Source organism: Saimiri boliviensis, chromosome 18 (assembly GCF_048565385.1).
Source record: "Saimiri boliviensis isolate mSaiBol1 chromosome 18, mSaiBol1.pri, whole genome shotgun sequence".
In the NCBI taxonomy this organism is placed as follows: Eukaryota; Metazoa; Chordata; class Mammalia; order Primates; family Cebidae; genus Saimiri; species Saimiri boliviensis.
The window spans coordinates 21548915-21564189 of NC_133466.1; positions in this window are offsets into that span (position 1 = coordinate 21548915).

Here is a 15275-nt window from a genome sequence, read left to right on the forward strand (position 1 = left end):
GAATAGACCACCCTGACAAAAGAATCTCAGAGCTTGAGGACAACACCTTTCAATAAATACAGGCAAACAAAAATAAAGAAAAAATAGAATTAAAAAAAAAAACAAACACAATCTGTGAAAAATATGGAATTATTCAAGGAGACAAAACCTTAGATACATTGACATTCCTGGAAGAGATGCAGAGAGAGTAAGCAACTTGGAAAACCTGTTTGAGGATTTGTTCATGAAAATTTTCCCAATGTTTCTAGAAAGGTTAACATGAAAATTCAAGAAATTCAGAGCACCCTTGCATGATGCTATGTGAGATTACCAACCCCAAGATATATAGTTATCAGATTTTTCAAGGCCACCTGAAAAAAAAAACGTTAAAGGCAGCTAGAGAGAGGGATAGATTGCCTACTAAGGGATATTAATCAGGCTAACAGTAGACATGTTAGCAGAAGCCATACAGGGAAGGAAAGACTGGGGACACATAATCAACATCCTTAAAGAAAATAAATTCTGCCCAGGAACATTGGCTTACACTAGTAATAACAGCACTTTGGAGGCAAAGGTGACCAGATCACTTGAGGCCAGGAGTTGGAGATCAGTTTGACCCACATGGTGAAACCTCATCTCTACTAAAAATAGAAAAAGTAGCCAGGCATGGTGGCACATACGTGTAATACTAGATACTCAGGAGGCTGAAACACATGAATCACTTGACCCTGGGAAACGGAAGTTGCAGTGAGCCAAGATTGGTGCTGCTGCACGTCGGCCTAGGTGATAAAGTGAGATTCTGTCTCAAAATTAAAAAAAAAAAAAAAAAGAAAGAAAAAGAAAAAAAAAGAAAAGAAAAGAAACGTCAGCCAAGAATTTCATGTCTAGCCAAATGAAGATTCACAAGTGAAGGGGAAATAAAATATTTTCAGACAAGCAAATGCTAGGGGAATTCATTGCCACAAGACCTGCCTTGTAAGAGGTACCTGAGGGAATGATAAACATGGAAATGAAAGCTTATTACCTGCCACGACATAAACACAGTTAAGGATACAGCCCACTGACACTATAAAGAAACTAAAAAAAATCAAGTATACATAACAACCAGATAGCAATATAGTAGGATCAAATCCTTGCATTTCAATACTAACCTTGAATGTGAATGGTTTAAATCCTCCACCTAAAAGACACAGAGTGGCAAGTTCAATATAAAAGCAGTACTCAACTGTATGCTGTCTCACATGCAATGACACTCATAGGCTCAAAGTAAAGGGATAAAGAAACAAATAAGGAGGAAATTGAAAACCAAATACAGCAAGGGTCGATATTCTAATATCAGATAAACAGACTTTAAACCAACAACAATCAAAAATGAAAAAGAAAGGTATTACAAAATGATAAAGGTTTCAACTCAACAAGAACACCTAACTATCCTAAATACATACACATCCAACATTGGAGCACTCACATTCACAAAACAAGTTCTTAAAGATTTACAAACAGATTTAGACAACCACATGATGATACTGGGAGATTTCAACACCCACAGATAGTGTTAGATTATCAAAACACATCTCAAAAACTCCAAAAAAATAAAAATTATACCAATCATATTTTTGGTATTCTTTAATCATATTTAAATAAAAATAGCAATCAATACCAAGAAGATCTCCCAAAGCATATAGCTACATGATTTGAAACTAATGAAATCAGAGATACAACATATCAGAATCCTTGTTGCACATCTAAAGCAGTGATACAAAAAAAGTTTATAGCACTGCATGTCTATATCAAAAAGTTAAAAGGTCTCAAGGTCTCAAATTAACAACCTAACATCATATCCAGAGGAACAAAAAAATACAATAGCAAACAAACCCCAAAGCTAGCAGAAGAAAAGAAAAAACCAAAATCAGAGCTGACCTGAACAAAACTGAGATGTGAAAATCCATACAAACGTTCAGTGAAAACAAAAATTCGTTTTTTGAAAGAATAAAAAAGACTGATACACCATAATCTAGGTTAAGAAAACAAAAAAGAGAGATCAACAAGCAAAATCAGAAATGATAAAAGTATCACTACAACCGACCTCACAAAAATACAGAAAAATTATCAGATACTATTGTGAACACCTCTTTGCACACGAACACCTCTTCGCACATGAACATCTCTTTGCACACAAACCTACAAGTAATGATGAATTCTTGGAAATACACAATCTCCCAAGATTGAAACATGAAGAAATTGAAATTCTAAACATACCACATCTTAACACATAGCTGTCTTTATTTTATACATAAATAAAGTCCACAAAACTAGCAATCACCTACTGCCTTGTTATTTTGATATCCATAGAATAAGAAGGCTCTTTTACTGTCAAAGACACAGATATAAAGGAATTGACAAATGTATATATATATTTATATGCATACATCTTTAAAGTGATTGAAGTGTACAATTTGAAAACATGAGGAATATAAATATACAAAGTCAAGTACATATGAATTTTTAAAGATATTTAAGTGTATATTTGAAAAAAGGAGACAATATTAAATATATATTTCAAAAACAAATCTGATAAATTAAATATTGTAAAACTTGCATTTGTTAAAAAATGTGTGGATATGTGTGAGAAGAAGGAGACTTGCAATATTTGTTCAGAAGAATAAACAAAAGAGATTTACAACAAGGGAGAAAATCATTAAAGTATTTGTAAGTAAAGATTTAAAAGATTTAAAATGCCAGAATCTGTAACATAAATGCCTATTGATTTGGGGGAGTAAAAAATAACTCATCATTCTTCCCTCCATGGATATATAAATGTACAAATTTATAGGTCATTATCTTTAGTCTGTTATAATATCTTTATTAAAAGTATTAATTATCTATCACCACATAATAAATTACCGTAAAATTTAGTGAAGTTAAGAAAACAAACACCTATAATCACACAGTTCCTGATTATCAGGAATCCGAATGTGACTTAGCTGGATGTCTCCTGTTCAAGGTCTTTCCAAGGCTGTAAAGAAGGCATCAACCAGGGCTGCATTTATCCCTGGGGTTGACTGGGCAAGAATCCTCTTCTAAGTTCACTCTCAAAGCTGTTGTCTAAAATTATCAGTTCCTTGTCTTGTGGGCCTCTCCATAGAACATCCCACTGTGTGAGAAATTGCTTTCCCCAGTATGAGAAATCTGAGAGCCAGAGAGCATAAATCAAGGAAAGATGGAGAGAGGGGAACAAGAGGAGAGATACAGTCTCTCATGCTCTTTTATGGCTGATATGGTTTGGCTGTGCCCCCATCCAAATCTCGTCTTCAACTGTAGCTTCCACAATTACCACGTGTCATGGGAGGAATCATTCCAGTGGGAGGCGATTGAATTATGTAGGCGGGTCTTTTCTGCATTGCTTTCCTGAATAGGAACGAGTCTCATGAAATCCAGTGGTTTTAAAACTGGGAGTTTCTCTGCACAAGCTCTCTTTTTTCCTGCTATCATTCATGTAAAACATGACTTGCTTATCCTTGCCTTCCGCAATGATTGTGAGGCTTCCCCAGCCACGTGGAACAGTAAGTCCCAATAGGTCCATTAAACCTCTTTTTTTCTTTTTTTCTTTTTTAATAAATTGCCCAGTCTCAGGTATGTCTTTATCAGCAGTGTGAAAATGGACTAATAAAGTAAATTGGTACCAGTACAGTGGGGCGTTGCTGAAAATATACCAGGAAATGTGGAAGAGACTTTTAAACTGGGTAACAGGTAGTGGTTGGAACAGTTTGGAGGGCTCAGAACAAGACAAGAAAAGGTGAAAAGTCTGGAACTTCCTAGAGACTGTTAAATAGCTTTGACCAAAATGCTGATAATAATATTGACAATGAAATTCAGGATGAGGTGGTCTCAGATGGATGAGGAACTAAGGTGCCTTATTTTAGCAAATAGACTTGACAGCATTTTGCCCCTGCCCTAGAGATTTGCAGAACTTTGAACTTGAGAGAGATGATTTAGGATAATTAGCAGAAGTTTCTAGGCAGGAACGCATTCAAGAGGTGACTTTGGTACTGGTAAAGGTATTCAGTTTTATAAGGGAAACAGAGCATAGGGGTTCCAAAAAATTGCAGCCTGACAATGAGATAGAAAAGAAAAATCCCATTTTCTGTGGAGAAATTCAAGCTAGCTGCCAAAATTTGCATAAGTAACAAGCTAATTTCCAAGACAATGAGGAAAATGTCTCCAGAGCATTTCAGAGGTCTTCACAGCAGCCCCTCCTATCACAGGCTCAAAGGCTAAGGAGGAAAATCTGGTTTCCTGGACCAGGCCTAGGGTCCCCACACTAAGTGCAGTCATCTCAGCCATGACTAAAACGGGCCAAGGTACAGCTTAGGCCGTGGCTTCAGAGGGTGCAAGTCCCAAGCCTTGGCATCTTCTACATGGTGTTGAGGCTGGAAGGGCACAGATGTTAAGAATTAGGATTTGGGAATCTTCCCCTAGATTTCAGAGAATGTATGGAAATGCCTGGATATTCAGGAAGAAGTTTGCTACAGTGGTGGGGTTCTCATGGAGAGCCTCTGCTAGGGACTGCAGAGGGAAATGGGTCAGAGCCCACACTCCGAGTCCCTACTGGGGCGCTGCCTAGCAGAGCTGTGAGAAGAGGGTCACCATCCTCCAGACTCCAGAGTGGTAGATCCACCGACACGACCTCGTTTTAACTTCATGCCTCTTTAAAGACCCTAACCTTAAATACTGTCAAATCCTGAGATACTAGTGGTTTGGACTTTAAAATATAAATTTTGGGGAGCAAAATTTATTTGATAACACTTGCATATCCACATGATTTTTAGGATCAATTTACCGTGTAACAAATACAAAGTTTTCACATGGATCATTTGATTTTGGTAATATTGCCACCTTAAAAATACTGGTTTCTGATTCAAAACTGGGAGTGTGTTTCCATTTAATTAGATCTTCTTTAATTTCTTTCAACATTTATTTGTAATTTTCAGTGTAAAAGTCTCGAGCTTGTTTTGTTAAATTTATTTCTAATTCAAGATGTGATTTGGGTGGGGGCACAGCCAAACCATGTAATTTCTCCCTTGGTGCCTCCCAAATCTCATGTCCATTTCACATTTCAAATACAATTATGCCTTCTCAACAGTCTCCCAGACGCATCGCTCATCCCAGCATTAACTCAAATTTCTAAGTTCAAAAGTGTCATCTGAAACAAGGAAAGGCCTTTCCCACTATGAGCCTGTAAAATCAAAAGCAAGTTAGTTATTTCTAGATACAATGGAACAAGGGGCAAGCTGTTAGTGGATCTACCATTCTGGGGTCTGGAGGACAATGGCCCTCTTCTCACAGCTCCAGTAGGTAGTACCCCAGTGGGGACACTAGGTGGGTTCCGACCCCACATTTGCTGTCTGCACTGCTCTGGCAGAGGTTCTCCGTGAGGGCTCCACCCCTGCAGAAACCTTCTGCTGGTCATCCAGGCATTTCCATATAGCCTCTGAAATACAGGTGGGTTTTTATACCTCAGTTGTTGACTTCTGTGCACCCACAGGTTCAACATCACATGGAAGTTGCCAAGGCCTTGCGTCTTGCATCCTCTGAAGTAATACTCCGAGCTGTACTTTTGCCTCTTTTAACCCTGGAGCTGAACCAGCTGGGATGCAGGGCACCATGTCTTGAGGCTACACAGAGCTGGGAGCTCCAGGCCTAGCCCAGAAAGGAAACTATTTTTCCCTCCCAGAACTCTGAGTCTGTGATGGAAGGAGCTTCCTGGAAGGTCTCTGACATGCCCTAGACATATATATATATATATATATATATATATATATATATATATATATATAAAATTGTCTTGGTGAATAGCATTTGGCTCCTCATTAATTATGCAATGTCTGCAGCAGATTTTAGAAAATGAGTTTTTCTTTTCTGCTGTGTAGACCAGCTGCAAATTTTCCAAACTTTTATTCTCTGTCATGTCTTAAATGCTTTGTTGCTTAAAAGTTTCTTCTGCCAGATTCCCTAAAGCATCTCTCTCAAGTTCAAAGTTCCACAGATCTCTAGGGCAGGGGAAGAAAGCCACCAGTCTCTTTGCTAAAGCCCAGTAAGAGCTTCAAAGCCAGGCATTGGCTTCTGTCTTCTAGCAATGGACGTCCTAGATGTCATCTTCTAATCAGAAAGTTGTTTGATCTACGTTGAATATCTGTAGATTAGTGTAGCCACCTTTATCAATTATCTTAGCCAGATCTTCTGGACAACTTTGCTGCAGCTTCTACTTCAGCATTGCTGTCTCACCTTGCACTTTTAGGTTATAGAGATGGCTTCCTTGATTAAACTTCCTGAACTAACTTTAATAAGCTTCAGACTTTTTGTTTGCAGCTTCATCACCTTTTTAGCTAAGGGAATGCTGAAAGCCTAGTTTAATCTTCTGTCTAGACCACCAAACTTTCTCTCTACCAGCAATAGGCTGTTTCACTTTCTTATTACTTACGTGTTCACTGGAGCAGCACACTTAATTTACTTCAAGAACTTTTGCTTTGCATTCACAACTTGACTATTGGTAAAAAAATAAAAAATAAAAAAATAACAAGCTTAGCTTTCACCTCATCTTGGCTTTCAACATGCTCACCTCAGTAGGCTCAGTTATTTCTAGATTTTGATTTAAAGTGAGACATGTGATTATTCCTTTCACTTAAACATTTAGAGGCTATTGTGGAGTTATTAACTGATTTAATTTAAATATTGAGTCTCAGGGAATAGAAAATAGAAATACTTCAGGAGAGGGAAATAGACGAGGGGATAAGCTGATGAGTGGAGCACTCAAAAGCATACACACTTACAATTAAGTTTCCCATTTTATGTGGGCACTCTTCAGTTCATATTTTCTGTTTCTCCTTGGGAAAGAATTACTCTTTTGTGTATTGTGCTGTGCTGTCGTTGATCAGTCAATCTGGTCCTTGTTAATATCCATTTTACTGAAAAGCTCTAAATACCACTTTTGGCAGCCTGTGACAGACAGGGAAAATTAACTCAGTGGTCATGTAAGCCAATACTCGTTTACTATGCCTCGCTCTACTGCAGAGGTTGGAAAGTTGGAAACAAAACAAAGTAAAGCCTAAATTTCCTAAGTTCATTTGCAATTTGGGTTCTACAAATTATATTCAAAAGTGACTTGAATGGGGAAAGACAGGCTGGGTAATCATAAAATTCATTTTGCTGGTGAGAATTGTAGCATAGATATTCTTGCTCTGAAGACCACAGTGCTGATGTTAGTCTCTTAATTCTTAGATTGTAGCAAGGAATTGTGTTCCTCGGGTCAACAGGCAACAGTTACTGTGCTGGATTAATTACAGTCTGGGGAGTCATTACTTGAAACCAACCTAAAGGCTGCTATTTTAGACTTTCTAAGAATCTTTGCCTTGACCAAATTGTCTGTAGTAAATTATTTTTACTTAAATTGGAGTGTAAATATAATTTTTTTCTTGCAAACAAGCTTTGCCTGACACATATCTCTTATTTTATTTTGAGACAAGTTCTACTTTTGTTGCCCAGATTGCTTTACAGTAGCATAATCACAGTTTATTGCCGCCTCCACCTCCCTGGCTCCAGCAATCCTCCCCCATCAGCTTCCCAAGTAACTGGAACCCCAGGTGTCCACCACCACTACTTGCAATTTTTATTTATTTTTCATAGAGATGGCATCTCCCAGTGTCCTCCCATCTGTTCTTTCAAGTTCACTACTGGACTCAGGTGATCCTCCTGCTTGGGTATCCCGAAGTGCTGGGATGACAGGCATGAGCCTCCAAACCTGACCTTATTTTTAGAGTGTTATTGTTAGTTTAGTTTTTTGTGTGTTTCTTTCTTTCTTTCTTTCTTTCTTTTTTTGGATCATCTTTATTGAACTTTAGAAATTCTGACATTTAATGAGACCTTGAAAAGGAGGGTAAGAAGATATCTATACTCAGAGTGATACATATATATAACATATCAATCTTGGCAGGGCAGGGTGCTTCCACACCTGTAATCCCAGTACTTTGGGGCACCATGGTGGATGGATTATCTGAGGTCAGGAGTTTGAGACCAGCCTGGCCAACATGGTGAAAGCTCATCTCTACTAAAAATACAAAAAATAGCTGGGTGTGGTGGTGGGCATCAGTAATCCCAGTTACTCAGGGGGCTGAGGGAGGAGAATCACTTGAACCTGGGAGGTAGAGTTTGCAGTAACCTGAGATCATGCCATTACACTCCAGCCTGGGTGACAAGGGAGAGATTTTGTCTCTTGCCTCTCTCTCTCTCTCCATATATACATATATACATATATATATATAGACACACACACACACATATATATACATGTTTAAAAAAAATTATAAAACATATATAGCTCAAAATATACATGTTATGAAAATTACACTTTGATTCATCCTTTGTATTATAGGAATTTAAAAATTTCATATTTCAATTTATGCTGCATAAATGCATCACTATGAGATGGTGTTAAAATTATGCTAAAATTGAATAGAAAAATATTACCCTAATAGTCACACACTCTAGGAATAATGGTTTATACTCCATTCTAAAGTTGACACTTCTGACTTTGAAGAGTCTGCGTTTCAGTTGTCACTTTATTCAAGTACAGTATCTTGACAGTTGCTGAAGGAAAATGCACTGCCTATAACCATCTTGATTAAGTCTAAGTGAGTAATTTTGACTCAAAACTTATGTTAGAACAGACTGATTTGAAAAACATAGTTTGCTGAAGTGTCTCATTGGATAATATCAAAGCATTGTCCATCTGTTGTATATTTGCTTATTGTTTTTTGATTTTGTCAACATAAAATTAAGGTGTAGAGAACATAATTTCATTTGAAAATGCCCTACCTGAAAAAGAAACAAATTAGAGACTGCTTGAGTTGCATAAAACTTCATATTCAATAGTAATTTTGAAGTAAACCCACAGACATATCTTAATAAGTTTTAGAAGTAGTAACAAGAAAATTATGGGGATAATTAATTTTATAAGAACTTGAGAAACAAGCTAATTCTGGTTAATGACTGTCTCTTATGCTCAGTGCTTCAGAGATAAAGTTTAGAGTAACAAGGTGATTACACAGGGCTGAAAAGTAAATGAAACCCATGTGCACATAGCCATATGCATTGTATGACAAGTGGGAGGCTCAATTTACTAACTAACTAACTTAAATTAAGTTCTTGATATTAAATCTGCATTTATGAAGTTGGATGAAATTCTGATTTCTAATTATGTGTTGAAAAATATTGCTTCAAAAGGGAATATTTATATTCAAAATGATATAAAAGTTTGATGAAGCCATTGTGAAACCCACATTAGATGACCAGAGCTACATGTAAAATTACTGAAGTTTATAATTTTTTTCTTATGTTTGGACATGGCAAAAACTATTACATTTGAGGTAGGACAACTATGGATAGATAGCAGCTTATTGTAAAGGAGACTGCTAAAGATGGAATACACTAATGGATAGGGATATTTCCGGATTAGACTTTGCTTATTCTTTATACTTTTTTAGCCTCAAACTACTTATGAATGAAAGAATGATGGCCGAAATCATGTAAAAATGACAGGCACTTTTGGGACATATCCATGCACAAGCCAGGACTGCGGCTGGTTCCATACTAAGAACTGCATCTGAGAAATATAAAAAGAAAAAAAAAAATACAGAGAGGATTATGTGCGTGTGTGTGTGTGTGTGTGTGTGTGTGTGTAAAAGTGCACAGCAGGCATGAGAATAATTATAAATGAAGAAAAGAGTCTCAGGGAAACTCCACAATCTGCTTCTGCACTCAAATGTGGGATTAAAACTCTTCTCAGCTTGTACTGTACCTTAATGAAACATAACATTTGTCAGTCAGTCTTAATCATGACCTAAGATGACTGTCTCTGCTTTTGTCTTTCTAGCGTATTCATGTAAAGAAATGTAACCAGTTTGGGTTGGACTATGATTAAAATGAAAGACATTAATCAAGCAGGATACAAATACTAGTTTGAAACTGATTACACACAGTTAAATTTTTAAAACACGTGGTATTTTACTATGAAAATCATGAAAAGACATTTCTTAAAAATTGCAAATGTAAAGGTCACGTATCCCCTAAAATAAGAATGCATGATTTAGATTTCCCTGGGAGTAGCTGGAATTTGCCTTCTAGTTACAGAAACATCTTTTGGTTCTAATATTTACACACATATTCATTTTACATGGTGAATTTTCATTTAATTCCACCTCACAAAATTGCCCACACCATGGCTGAAAACATTTTCTGATTTTGCTTTTCAGGGCATTTTAGATTTACAGAATTTTTATTACTGAAATAAAGTAAGAAAAAAATTATTTTACTTCTTGATTGAACTTTGTTTTATTATTATTATTATGACAGAGTCTTGCTCTGTGGCCCATGCTGGAGTACAGGGTTGTGATCATGGCTCATTGCAGCTTCAATCTTCTGGGCTCAGGAATCCTCCCACTTCAACCTCCCAAGTAGCTGGGACTGTGGGTATGCACCACTACGCCTGGATATATATATTTTTTAATTTTTATTTTTAGTAGACACAAAGTCTCACTATGTTGGCTAGGCTGGTCTTGAACTCCTAAGCTCAAGCAATCCTCTTGCCTTAGCCTTCCAAAGTGCTGGGATTACAGGTAGAAGCCATTATGCCCTGTCAATGTATTTTTAAATTTTAATAATTTGAATTTCTCCCTTAATTCAGTAACCAAATGTGCAAATCATGAATAGGTAATAAATACTTTGTATCTAAAGATATTATAAGAGATTTATCATGTTTTATATATTCTTTAATTTTCCCCTTAGGTAATCTTTAAGAAAAAAATGCAAACATAGCACTAAATGAAATTAAAAGTAAATTAATATTAGGGAGTATGTATTTAAACTTATGCAAAAGGAGAAAATGGCATTGGAAATAAATGACAATCTAAAACTAACAGAAGTGAGTATTTACCATGAGGAAGATTCTGCACTATGAAACTTATGTGATTCCTGAGTACTTTTATGTAATCAGTTTTAATATGCCTGTTGTCAGGGGATAAAGCAACTCAAACTTGGAGAGTCTCGCTGATGTGTCCATGATCCCAAAGTTAACGTATGGAGTAATAATGATTACTTGTGCTCACTGCACAGCTGTCTCTATGCTTCTTCAGCCCTAGGAAGACTGTCCAGCCTTCTTGGAGGTTTCTGCAAGCCTTGTGACTGTCCTGACTAGTGGACAATGAAGGGAAGTTGCACGTGTCACTTCTGGTGAAGTGTTATGAGCCATGGTGGTTCTCCACAACTTCTCTTTCATTGATGCTGGAGCTACTGTGGCAATGAGATGACTTAGCAGAGCTGTGAGATAGAAGTGGCTTCTACCTTATGCTACAGATGAATGTTTGCATCACATGTTGAAATCCTAAACCCCAAGGGGATGGTATTAGGTGGTGGAAATTATGTAAGTGATTAGTTCATGAGAGGGAAGTCCTCTTGAATGGGATTAGTGCCCTTATAAAAGAGACCCCAGAGAGATTCCTCACCCCTTGCACCATGAGGACATAGTGAGGAGGTACCATCCATATCTGAACCAAAAAAGGGATCCTTGCCAGACACTGAATGTGTTGGTACCTAATCTTGGACTTAGCATTCAGAGCTGTGAGTAATGAATGTCTATTGTTTGTATTCAACCAAGTTTATGCTATTTTTTTATAGTAGGCCAAATGGAGAAAAACACTTTGAATCATAAATGCCTATTGAGCACATCCACCAAATGTCACTGGACTTGGAGAAAAATCAAAATTTGTTAAGCTACTGTAATTTCAAGATATATGGGTAATTGTACAGCATGTCTGGACTAAAATATAAAAAGGAAAACAGCACCATTTCCTGGTGTTATTAAAAGCCAGGAGAATAAACATCATAAAGAGTCGATTTAATTGGAACATCACATACTGCATTGGCCAATACGGTAACAAGTAGTTTCCTGTGACAACTTAAATTTAAGTCAATTAAAATTAAAATATTACAAGTAGAGTTGCTAGTTACTTATCCACATTACAAGTGCTTCGTGGTCACATGTGGGTAGTAGCTACTGTATTAGACAGCACATGGCACATTACTAACATCACAGATTTCTCCTGGACAGAGATGGTACAGAATATTATGAGGGACTGATTCCATCTTTACTCTGTGTATTCTTGCTATTGACAGTGACTCCAGTATTAAGTGAATTTCAAAGCAGGTACTTTCTGAAATTCTTTTGAGTCATGATATATTTTTTAAGAAAAGACTATAATTGCTTATAGAAATAATAAGAAAGAAAAGTCATGCATTATCTCTTAAAAATATAGTTGCCCTTCTGAAAAAAAAGATACATAAATGATGTATTTCACTGCATGTAGAAAAGAAAGATGTGAAGCAAAAATAGCTCTTTTTTATTGTAAAGTAAAATCTCAAAAAATGTTTTCTATTCTTGCTCCTAAATTAATGTTTGTGACTTTGTGTCTGTTGTGTAAAAGAAAAGTGGAAAATAAACTGAATACCTGGAAGAGGTTAAAATAAGCTGAGAATATGAAACACTGTGAGCCAAAATCAAAGCCAATTGAGGCATATATAAATTTGTTACATTCCAACACCTTAAGATCTTATTTCAGTAAAGACTCAAGGTATTTTCTTTTCTCTTTAACCCAACTCTCTATGTCTCTTAGTAACAAATTAAATACTCTTTAAGGAATTAATATCTTAAATGCTCTGAAATAAATTTTTCAGTGTTCCAGTTTTGCTTCAGGCTCTATGCTTACCCATTCTTACCAAGAAAAACTACACTATTATGAAATTCATTTAAGTACTATCTGGAGAATTAGCATCAGCTCTTTCCACCTCAGCTCATAATCATGAGAGTGGAAAGGAGAATCACAGTGGCCACTGGATTCCACTTTGTCCTATGGTCAAATGCACCACTGGTATCACCCATGGCAGGCTTCATTCCTGACACATGATCCGTTGTAGGAGATTGGTCAGAGTGATGGGAGAAACTCTATCTGCAAAGCTTTGGGGGAGAATAGCTGAAGGCAGCTGGTCTCTAACCCCGAGGCAGAGGGCAAGGAGTAGGTACAAGGGAAGGGGAATTTATCTTAAAGAGTCTTATTTATTTGGTTGACCAATAACTGACCTTTGATCATCTGCACGAATGAAGTTTCCTAAAAGGGAACAATAATGTTAATTACCCACTGATTGTGTTCACTGCAGGCTTTTGGCATTATGTCTGTACTGATTTGGCCACCAGAGTGAGGCAGCCCCCTAGCTACTCTTACACTGCATACCTGTGTCTGAGTACTCTTTTCATCCATGGCTCGGCCAGGGTCCGTGGGACAGACCCAGCAGTTAGTGGCACACCAAGGGAGAGAGGACATGGGAGCAGTCTGCCTTATCTTTGACATTGCCCTGTCTTATCACTGATACTGATAGAATGAAAATAAAAATGCAAAATAAATTTAATTTGGCTTTTTTATTGTAATTAAAAAAAAAAATTCTTGCAGAAAATATATCCCCTGCCCACAGGCAGATCAATCTCACTGACCCACCTACTTCTTGGTAACCTCTCTTACTGGTCACATAAACCTGAAGTGACATATATCCTGGGACCATGTCTGGCCTACAGTGTAGAGGAGGTCAAAGAGTCACTTTTTCTGTAGCAAATCTGCAGTCCTATAAAAATTCAGCAGGTTTCTTCTATTATAAAAGGACTCTTCTTATCTTAATGTACACAGTTTGGAATAGCCTTTTTTCATTTTTTAACTGACTCTTGATTTAGTCTCAAATACCCTATAAAATATTTTCATTTATTCTGTCTATTCAATATTTCCTCAGATGTTTGTTTTGTAGCTTTGAATTATCCTAATATTCTTTAGGGCATAGTTGGTATAAACTAAAACAGCAAAAGTAAGTATAAATTATATTATGAGTCAGTGCCAATTAACTTTAAAGGAAGAGATTTTTAAATATAAGAAATACGGCTTACAGCAGGCTGAGGGTAAAATAAAAACAAAACTAAACTAAAGCCTTTGAAACCATAACATTTACCCCGAGGCTATATAAAAACACGATGTTACATGGGCTTAGGGAAAAATAGTTAATAAAATCCACATTCTAATAGAATAAATGTTGAAATTTTATAAAAGGGGGATTTTTTGAAGTGTAATTTTTCCTCTGTAAGGAAAAAATAGACTGGAGGAAAACTAAATGATGGAAATATATAACAGTAATACACTTTAAAGTTAGTAAGTTAGATTTAAGAGTGTTCAATTATTTGCCATTAAAATACCAGATAGCTAATGACTTGCCATTGAGGGTAAGTAATGCCTTATAATGTTCTGCTTTTACTGTAGTCTTTTCATTACACTCACACCTTTTCAGATTGACAGTAAGGGTTCCCAATCTGATGGATCTTACTTTCCTTTACAGAGGAAAGTAAAGTCAAAATACGGAAACAAGTGGAAGTATCTACTGACTGATTGATCAACTCATTGAATAAAAGGCAGTAACGCAAAGAACCTCCTGTTGCATTCTCTGAAAATGATAGACAGGTGCAATGAGTAGCTACAAGAAAATTAAGATGGTAAGGTGATTAATCAAAGTGTAATTTGCAGCTGGGTGTGGCGTTGCCTGCCTCTAATCCCAGCACTTTGGGAGGATGAGGTCAGGAGTTCGAGACCAGCCTGGCAACATGGTGAAACCTTGTCTCTACTAAAAATAGAAAAATTAGCTGAGCATGGTTGCAGGCACCTGTAGTCCCAGCTACTTAGGAGGCTGAAGAAAGAGAATTGCTTGAACCTGGGATGCAGAGGTTGCAGTCAGCTGAGATCGTGCCACTGCACTCCAACCTGGGAGACAGAGTGAGACCCTCTCAAAAAAGAAGTTTGTAATATGCAATCATATGCCTGGAGACATTTTCCTCATTGTTTTAGGGATTAACATTTGGCTTCTGGTTATCTATGCAAATTTCTGCAGCCAACTTGAATTTGTCCTCAGAAAATGGGATTTTCTTTACTATCACATAGTCCAGCTGCAGATTTTCTGAACTTCTATGCACAGTTTCCCTTTGAAAACTGAATGCCTTTACTGGTACTGAAGTTACCTCTGGAATGCTTTGCTACTTAGAAATTTATTCTGCCAGATACCCTAAATCACCTCTCTCAAGTTCAAAGTTCCACAAATTTTTAGGGCAGGAGCAAAATGCTGCTAGTCTCTTTGCTACAACATAATGAGTCACCTTTGCTCCA